The sequence below is a fragment of the Rhincodon typus genome, chromosome 39 (assembly GCF_021869965.1).
Source record: "Rhincodon typus isolate 14 chromosome 39, sRhiTyp1.1, whole genome shotgun sequence".
NCBI lineage: Eukaryota > Metazoa > Chordata > Chondrichthyes > Orectolobiformes > Rhincodontidae > Rhincodon > Rhincodon typus.
Genome location: NC_063370.1, coordinates 6528722 through 6539210, shown reverse-complemented (window position 1 = coordinate 6539210; position 10489 = coordinate 6528722).

Sequence of the window (10489 nt, the reverse complement as noted above, 5' to 3'; positions counted from 1 at the left end):
TTAAATAAACCCGTTGGAATATAACCTGGTGTCGTGTGACTCCTGGCTATTGTAAAGGCGGTGGAATATAAAAGCCATAATGCTTTGCCACTGTTGTATAGGGACCACATCTGGAGTACAGCGTACTGTATTGGTTTATCGTTAAAGAAAGGTTATCGCTGTGTGAGAAACAGTTCAGAGAAGATTCACTTGACTGATTTCAGGAATGAAGGGATTATCTGCTAAGGAAAGATTGAATGAAATGGGCCTACATTCATTGGAGTTTTGGTGGTGAGCTTATTGAAACATAAAATCCTGAGGAGATTGACAGGGTGGATACTCAAAATGTGTTTCCCTTTAGGGGGCAGAAACAGACTTCTGGTTGTTCCTCTCTGTGTCAGACAGTTTAATGAAGGAAGCATTCAATTCCCAGGAGTGTTGCCAGGTCTAGCAGGAGCGAAACACCAGTTTTGTCAGTGGTACATCAAAGGCAAGTCTTTCACTGCCTCATCATGCTTCCCAGTCCCTCTTCAACCCAGGAACCTTCTTGGGTTGGGGGCATCACCGGCAAGGCCATGTCTTGCCCCATCCCTAATTGCCCCTTGAGAAGACGGTGGTGAGCTGCTTTCTTGAACAGCTGCAGTCTGTAGCTATTGTCACAAATGAGGGCCATTTCAGAGGGCAGTTAAGAGTCAACTACATTGCTGCAGGTCTGGAGTCACATGTAGGCCGGGGTCGGTTAGGATGGCAGAGTTCCTTCCCTGAAAGACATTAGTGAACCAGATGGGTTTTGATGACAACTGTTAATTATTGGCATCACTGAGACTAGTTTCTAATTCTGGATTTACTAACCTTCTGAATTCTAGAGAAAACAGGCCTAATTTGTATGACTTCTCCTTACAACTTAACCCCAAACATCCAGCTATCAGTCATTTCAGAGGGAGGTAATGGCCGAGTGGTATTATCGTTTGACTGTTAATCCAGAGACCCAGGTAATGTTCTAAGAGCTGGGTTTGAATCAGTGTACAGTTTACTTGAGAAAGGATGTACAGGCACTGGAGGGGGTGCAGAGGAGGTTCACTCAGTTGATTCCAGAGTTGAGAGGGTTGGCTTTTGAGGAGAAATTGAGTAGACTGGGTCTGTACTCTTTGGAATTTGGAAGAATGAAAGGAGATCTGATAGAAACACACAAAATTATGAAGAGAATGGATAAGATAGAAGCAGGGAGGGTGTTTCCACTGGCAGGTGGAACTAGAACTAGGGGGCATAGCCTCAAAATTAAGAGGGAGCAGATTTAGGACTGAGCTGAGGAGGAACTTCTTCACCCAAAGGGTTGTGAATCTGTGGAATTCCCTGCCCAGTGAAGTAGTTGAGGCTCCCTTGCTGAATGTTTTTAAGGTAAAGATAGATTTTTGAACAGTAAAGGGATTAAGGATTATGGTGAGTGGGTGGATAAGTGGAGCTGAGTCCACGAGAAGATCAGCCATGATCTTATTGAATGGCAGAGCAGGCTCAGGGGGGCCAGATGGCCTATTCCTGCTCCTGTTTCTTATGTTCTCATGAATCCCACCACGGCAGATGATGGAATTTGAATTTAATAAAAAATCTGGAATGACCTGGTTCACTAATGTTCTTTAGGGAAGGAAACCACGAACCTTATCTGGTCTGGCCTACATGTGACTCCAGACCCACAGCAATGTGGTCCACTCTTAACTGTCCTCTGGGCAATTAGGGATAGGCAATAAATGGGCAGTAATGGCCAGTGATGCCCTCACCTCATGTATGAACAAAACAAAAAACCCTAAAGAACTGCATTTGCTGGAAATCAGAAACAAAATCAGAAATTGCTGGAGAAACTCAGCAGGTCTGGCAGCATCTGTGGAGAGCGAAAGCAGAATTAACGTTTTGGGTCCAGTGACCCTTCTTCAGAGCTTGTTCTTGTTAACCTACATTGTACTCCTTCCAAGGCCAATATATCCTTCCTAAGGTGTGGTGTCCAGATCTAACAGAATTCCAAGTGGGGTTTAACTGGGGTTTTGTATAACTGCAGGATAACTTGTACTCCAGTCCTCTAGAATAAAGGCTAACATTTCATTAAACTTCTTGCATATTTTCTGCATCTGTTCGTGGCATTTTAAAGATATGTGCACCTGAACTATCAAATCTTTTTTGGACATTCTTTGTATTTAACTTCATACCATCCAGAAACGGTTAACATTTCAAAATAAAAATCGAAAGAACTGCGGATGCTGTAAATCAGGAACAAAAACAAAGTTGCTGGAAAAGCTCAGCAGGTTCGGCAGGATCTGTGAGAATACAGTTTTCACAGATGCTGCCAGACCTGGTTAACATTTCAAGTCCAGTCTGACTTCTTCAAAACTACAGGCCAACCTGATAAAGATCTTTACAATAACGAAACAGTTTTAAAGGTTTATGTACAGTAGATGTTTCCACATGTTAGATAGACCAGAGTTTGGAAGCTTAAACACAAAATAGTCAATAATAAGTACTCCAGAACTAGGGATCACCGTTTACAAACAAAGGGTCACCCATTTAAGACAGAGATGAGACAGAAATTTCTTTCTCAAGGAAGGTTGTGAGCCAAAAAGTGGTGGAAGTAGTCTTTGAGTATTCTTAAGGATAGTTTCTTGTTAAACAGGAGGCTGAAGGGTTGCACGGGTGGGTGGGCAATGTGGGGTCATTAAGATCGGCTGTGATCTAGTTGAACAGTGCAGCGGGTTCAAGGGGCTGAATGGCCTGCTGTTGCTCTTAATTCATAAGTTTGTGAGGAATTTAGGACAAATGATGTCTCCATGCAGGCTGGCCCTTTGTTGCTATGGAGGCAAACAGTGTAGATACGTTGAATGGGAAGCTGGTTAAGCACAGGAAAGAGAAAGGAGCCGAATAGAGAACAGGACAGGAACGGACACTTCGGCCCATCATGTCTGTGCCGACCACGATGCCATTCTAAACTAATCCCATCTGCCTGCAACGTGGTCCAATTCCCTTCATTCCCTGGTCTGAGGAAGAGTCATCGGACCCGAAACGTTAACTCTGATTTCTCTTCACAGATGCTGCCAGACCGGCTGAGCTTTTCCAGCAACTTCTGTCTTTGTTTCTGATTTACAGCATCCACAGTTCTTTCCATGCCCCTCTGTTCCCTGCCTGTTCATTTGTCTAAATATCTCTTAAATGTTGCTATCGTGTCTGCTATGTCCATGTCCCCCTGGTAAAACAGTCCAGGCACCCACCCAGCCCCTCTATGATGTGTCAGTTACATGAAATGAAATTGGATGGGTGTAGCATAAGGACAAGCATAGGAAGATGGACCAAATGGCATGTTTTGAGTGTTGTACTGTAGCAAGGGATTGAGAGACAAAGTGTATCATTGGTACTGAGGTTGCAAAACAGCCGTGATCTGATTGGCCAGAACAAGCTTAATGGACCCTCTTCCTGTGCCTCGCACACTGGTTGAATCTTCTTAACTTCGTAAATTCTGCCATACGTCCTCCAGAACCCCGTCCCTTCGCAGAGTGATCTCTCTCGCTCTCTCTATCTCACATACATTATCTCAGTTTCAATTCCAACAAGTCACCACCACTGAAAGGAAATAGTGCGATACCAATCTCACCCATTCTGACGAAACATTATCTCTGAGATCTGATCGCGAAAACAGCAGTAGTCGTGCACCGTAGGCAAATATCGAACATGAAACTCCAGTTGAGCGCTCGCGTCAGCGCTTCGAGAGCCAAGGCCGTGAGAAAGCTTCCCCAGGAGCCTGGGCTCAGGCACAGTGATGGACCGAAAAATCCAGCTCGGAATTCAGGAGAAACATCTCCTCCCAGAGAGGAGGGAGAACGTGGACTTCACCACCGCAGTGAAGGGGACACTGGATAAACATGAGAAAGAACTGGAAAAATATTATAATAGGGTGACACGAAGGTGGGGGAGGAAGTGGGTGAAGCTTGTGTGGAGCAGAATTCCTAGTATGGAGCTGGTGGTCTATTTCTATGCTGTGAATTCTTTGCATTTAAAGTGTCATCAACTAATCCGATTTGACATCTATATTTGCTAAGTAATCCCGATTTTGATAAGAATTACGCTAGCAACCAATCAGATACTAACATCTGGTGGACTTGTTCATTCTGGGTCTACATATATTCATACATGGTACTTTGTAAACAGAAAGAACATGTGCATACACTGTGCCAGTTTCAACTCAACAACACAGGTGATGGCCATTCGCTGGTTCGTGCCTCAGGACAATATAGGAGTTGGGACGTCATGTTGAGGTTGTACAGGACATTGGCGAGGCCTCTTCTGGAATACTGTGTGCAGTTCTGGTCGCCGTGCTATAGGAAGGATATTATTAAGTTGGACAGGGTTCAGAAGAGATTTACCAGGATGTTAAAAAGCAAAAGAACTGCGAATGCTGTAAATCAGGAAGAAAAACAGAAGTTGTTAGATAAGCTCAGCAGGTCTGGCAGCATCTTGTGAAACAAAAAACAGACTGAAGTTCTGAGGAAGGGTCACTGGACCCGAAATGTTAACTCTGTTTTTTCCTTCACAAGATGCTGCCAGACCTGCTGGTCTTTTCCAGCAACTTTGTTTTTTATTTACCAGGATGTTGCCAGGTTATGGAATATTTGAGTTATAAAGAAAGGCTGGATAGGCTGGGACTCTTTTTTTCACTGGAGCGTAGGAGGTTGAGAGGCGACCTGATAGAAGTTTATAAAAGCATGAGGGGTATAGATAGAGTTAATGGTAGGTGTCTTTTCCCTAGGGTGGGGGATTTCAAGATTAGGGGGCACATTTTGAAGGTGAGAGGAGAGAGATTTCAAAAAGCCATGTGAGGCAAATTTTTTTACATAGATGTATGGTTTGTGCATCAAGTTCTGAGGAAGGGTCACTCGACCTGAAACGTTAACTCTGATTTCTCTCCACTGACACTGCCAGACCTGCTGAGTTTTTCCAACAATTTCTGTTTTTGTTTCTGATTTACAGCGTCTGGTTTTTGTGACGAAGCAGTGGATGCGGTACAATTACAACATTTAAAAAAGACATTTGAATGGATATATGAATAGGAAAAGTTTGGAAGGATATGAGCCAGGAGCAGGCAGGTGGGACTAGTTTAGTTTGGGATTATGTTCAGCATGGACTAGTTGGATTGAAGGGTCTGTTTCCGTGCTGTATGACTCTATGATTCGATGATAGTTCCTTGACCAATTAGAGTCAACTTGCCCAGCGTAAATTGAAGCAAAGTTTGGCAGTTAACTAATCAGAGTCCACCCTTCTCATTCAGTATAAAATGTTGTTTCCCCTTTGCGTTGGTATTCCTTGCAGATGGTGGAATTTGAATTCAATAAAGAATCTGGAATTAAGGGTCTAATGATGACCATAGGTTCACTGCAGACAGGGGCTCAGTGGTTAGCACTGCTGCCTCACAGCGCCAGGGACCCGGGTTCGATTCCATCCTCGGGTGACTGTCTGTGTGGAGTTTTTACATTCTCCCTGTCTCTATGTGGGTTTCCTTCGGGTGCTCCAGTTTCCTCCCACAGTCCAAAGCTGTGCAGGTTAGGGTGGGATTAGCCATGCTAAATTGCCCCATAGTGTGCAAAGATGTGCAGCTTGGGGTGGATTAGCCGTGGGAAATGCAGGGTTACAGGATAGGGTATGAGGGGTGGGTCTGGGTATGATGCTCTCTGGAGGGTCTGCGTACACGTGATGGGCTGAATGGCCTGCTTCCACACTGTAGGGATTCTATGCAAACTCGCCTGGCTCTGAAAGCAAAACAGTTTGTTCACATTACAGGTGCTTGAGAAAGGATCCCCCTCAGCTCAAGAGTACAACGCAGCTCATGTGTCAATCAAATAGAACATTCTAGATCCTGTCCTGAGATTTTTTTGTGCTGGGAGGGGTATAGAGAAATGGACCACAGTAAATTTCTCTATTTTGCTGAAAAATGGGAGTAGGCCATTCAGCCCATTGAGTCTGTTCAATGTGATCACGGCTAATCTTGGCTTTAAACTGAAACTTTCTTGTCCAGGCCCCATATCCTTTGATTCCTCAAAAGACCAAAATTCTATCTATCCCCAGCCTCAAATGTCTTCAACGACAGAGCCCCACTCCCCACCACCACACCCCCAACTCTCTGGGGCAGAGAATTCCAAAGATTTGTAACCTTTTGCGTGAAGAAATTTCTCCTTGTCTCAGTCATAAATGAACGACTCCTCATCTTGAGATTGGACCCTCGTGTTCTGGATTCTGCAGATCAGTGGGCGTGACCTCTTAACGTCTACCCTGCAAACCCCTTCAGAATTTTCTGAGTGAACTCACTTTTCCAAACTCCAAAGAATGTCGACACACAATTAACTTATAGCAACCTCCACAATCCAGCGACCAATTCAGTCAAACTCTGTTGTATCACCTTCAATGAATGTATTTCATGGGATGTGGGTGCCTTCGTCTCCAATTGCCCTTTGCAAAAATTAGATCTTAAGACCATTTCAGGGGACAGTTAAGAGTCAGTCGCACCTTGTTTTATTTGTCCTATGGACATCGCTGGCTGGGCCCAGCATTGATTGACCCTCCAGAGAGCAGTGAAGAGTCAACCACATTGGCCGTGGATCTGGAGTCACATGTAGGAATGGGTGGCAGATTTCTCTAAAAGGGATTAGTGAAGCCAAAGGGTTTTTAGAGACACAGTAACCACGAGACTAGTTTTTTTTTCTGAGACACCAAGCCGCAACTTGTTTCCTTTACAACCAAGTTTTGGTTCTTTAGCTTTTTAATACATCAACACATTAAATACAAGTTCTCAATGGTTAATTGAATGACTCACATTATCTATTGCTAAGGTCAAAGGATAGAAAATGTCAGCACTCAAAATAGTACAAGCCTACAGTTCCTGGAGAGGAAGATGAACTTTGACCGAATTTGACCTACGGTTACCAAGAATCATCCAACTAGGCCTTGCTCCAGTTAAACAGACTCTGAGACCTTGGCCAACTGGTTCAGCTGTTGATATAAACCTCTTCAATGGACTCTGACTTTGCATTCGAAGGATGTGGCCCACCTCGTTAGTCGATCCTCCTCGCCCTGACGACACTCCAACCTCCCCAATCTTTCACAATCTCCCAATCTCATTCCTCACTTCCCAGCCCTAACCATAACCACCATCTCCCTCACAAGTCACTTCCCAATCCGATCTCATTCCCTGACCAGACCAGCCCTATCCCACCACGTCCCTCACCTTCCTCGCTACACCGCAAATAGTTGACTCCCTGCCCCCCTCCAGGCTCTGGAATTCCTGACCACTCCCTAAGCTCGGAATTCCCTTCCTAACCTTTTCCAACTCTTGGTCTCGCTTTCGTTCCCCTCTTTGAGACCCTCCTTAAAGCCCGAATCTTTGGATGGAAACCGTCGCAATATCTCCTGGTGCGGCGCAGCATCAGATTGCGTCCAAAACCCGGGAAGGCAGGACAGTTTGCCTGGCGAAAGGCGCTCTGAAGATGCAGGTTGTTGTTGTGCATGAATTGACACTCATGGTCACCTGCCACGGTTCCCGGTTTTTCCTGTTGGCTGCCAATGAGCCAATTATTGAGCAATTCTGTCCATAAGGGCTGAATAATTTGCACGGTTGGGGGAAGCAATGATTTTCTCCTCAGGGGTTGGGGTAAATCAGCACCTGACTGTTTGACAAAAACAACTGGACCACAGCCTCCTGATGAAACCCAAAAGCGATCAGCTCGCAGGGGCACACCAGGGCACACACCTTGTTTCTTACCGTGGCAGAAGCAACGGGGCTGGAATGGTTGTGTCAGTCCCCACAGTTGGCATTTCCTCTGCAACTGCCACCCAGCTCCAATCCACCAAGGGTAGCACCCCCCAACCCCCGCTGCATGGTATGGTAACAGCTCTGCCCAGTTCCCCAAGAAATTACAGAGAGTTGTGAACACAGCCCAGTCCATCAGACAAACCCGCCTCCCATCCACTGACTCCATCTACACTTCCCGCTGCCTCGGGAAGGCTGCCAACGTCGTCAAAGACCCCCCTCTTGCCCCGTTCCATTAGACAAAAGCTTAAACACACGCAACAACAGATTCTTCCCCGCTGTTATCAGACTTCTGAATGGACCTCTCATATGTTAGAGTTGATCTTTTTCCCGCATCTTCTCTGTAGCTGTAACACTACATACTGCTCTATTGCCCTAATGTACAGTATTATTTCATCGAATCCCCATAGTGTGGGAGCGGGCTATTCGGCCCATCAAGTCTAAACTGATCCTCTGAAGGGCAGCCCACTCAGACCTATCCCTGTATTTCCCATGGCCCCATCTTTAGCCTGTGGGAGGAAACCCACACAGACACGGGGAAGAATGTGCAAGCTCCACACAGATAGTCGCCTGGGGATAGGATTGAACCTGGGCCCCTGTCACTGGGAGGCAGCAGTGCTAACCACTGAGCCACCATGCCAGCCATTTGTCAATTAGCATGCAAAACAATACTTTTCACTCTATCTCGGTGCATGTGACTGTAATAAGTCAAATCAAATCAAATGGAAACAACATGGGTACAGGCTTTGATGCCATATTCCAGCTTACTCCCTATCCTCTCGGTGCCCTTAATATTGATATGTTTATCAATCTCTTGACTATATTCCCTTGAAGATTCCCCACTTACTGTAGGTGAGAGTGACAGCCCTTGACATCAAGGCTGCATTCGACCAAGTGTGGCGTCAAGGAGCCCTGGCAAAACTGGAATCAATGGGTATTGGGGGGCAAACGCTCCAATGGTTGGAGTCATACCTGACACATAGGAAGATAGTTGTGGTTGTTGGAGGTCAATCATCTCAGCTCCAGGACATCTCTGCAGGAGTTCCTGAGGGTAGAGTCCTAGGCCCAACCATCTTCAGCTGCTTCATCAATGACCTTCCCTCCGTCATAAGGTCAGAATTGGGGATGTTCGCCGATGATTGCACAATGTTCAGCACTATTCGCGACTCCTCATATACTGAAGCAGTCCTTGTTCACATGCAACAAGATCTGGACATTACCCAGGCTTGGGTTGACAAGTGGTAAATAATAATTGTGCCACACAAATGCCAGGCTATGACCATTTACAATTAGAGACAATCTAACCACCGTACCTTAACATTCAATTGTGTTACCATCACTGAATCCCCCACTATCAACATCCTGGGGGTTATCATTGATCAGAAACTCAACTGGACTCACCACATAAACACAGCAGCTACAAGACCAGCTCAGAGGCTGGGAATATTTTAGCAAGTAACTCACTTCCTGACTCCCCAAAGCCTGTCCCACCATCTACAAGGCACAAGTTAGGAGCGTGATGGGACATTCCCCACTTGCCTGGATGAGTGCAGCTCCAACAACGCTCAAGATACGCAACACCATCCAGGACAAAGCAGCCCCCGCTTGATTGACACCACATCCACAAACATCCCACTCCCTCCACCACCGACGCTCAGTCACAGCAGTGTGTACCATCTACAAGATGCGCCGCAGAAATTCACCAAAGATCCTCAGGCAGCACCTTCCAAACCCAATGCCACTTCCATCTAGAAGGACAAGGGGCAGCAGATACATGGGAACACCAGACCCCTGCAAGTACCCCTCCAAGCCCCTCACCATCCTGAGTTGGAAATATATCGCCGTTCCTTCAGTGTCGCTGGGTCAGAATCCTGGAATCCCCTCCCTAAGGACATTGTGGGTCGACCCACAGCACATGGGCTGTAGCGGTTCAGGAAGGTAGCTCACCACCACCTTCTCAAGGGGGCAACTAGGGACGGGTAAGAAATGCTAGGCCCAGCCAGCGACACCCACATCCCACGAGCGAATTAAAAAAGAGAATTTTAGCCTACTGTCCTACCTGGCTAAGAACTATGACAAGAGAAGGTGAAGTTTGCAATTGAATTACATTCACATGATACAGTCCTGTTTACTCACGTGCGTATGTGTCTGTGTGCGAGTGTGAGTGTGTGTGCGTGAATATGTGTGTGCACGTGTGTGTGGGTGCACATGTGTGTGTGTCTGTGTACATGTATGTGTATATGTGTGTGCATGTGTGTGTGTGTATATGTGTGTGTGTATGTGTGTGCGTGTGTGTGCGTGCGGGGGTGTGTGTGTGTGTGTGCGCGCGTGTGTGTGTGCGTGTGTGTGTGTGCGTGTGTGTGTCTGTGTGTGCACGTGCGTGTGTGTGTGCGCGCACGTGTGTGCGTGCGCATGCGTGTGTGTGTGTGTGCGCGTGTGTGTCTGTGTATGTATGTCCGTGTGTGTGTGTGCGTGCGTGTATGTGTGTGCGCTTGTGTGTGTGTGTGCGCTTGTGTGTGTGTGTGCGTGCACATGTGTGTGTGTGAGCGTATGTGTCTGTGTGTGTGTGCGTGTGTGTGTGTGTGCACGTGCGTGTGTGTGTGTGCGCGTGCGTGCGTGTATGTGTGTGTGTGCGTGCGTGTGTGTGTGTGCATGTGAGTGTGTGTGTGTGTGTGT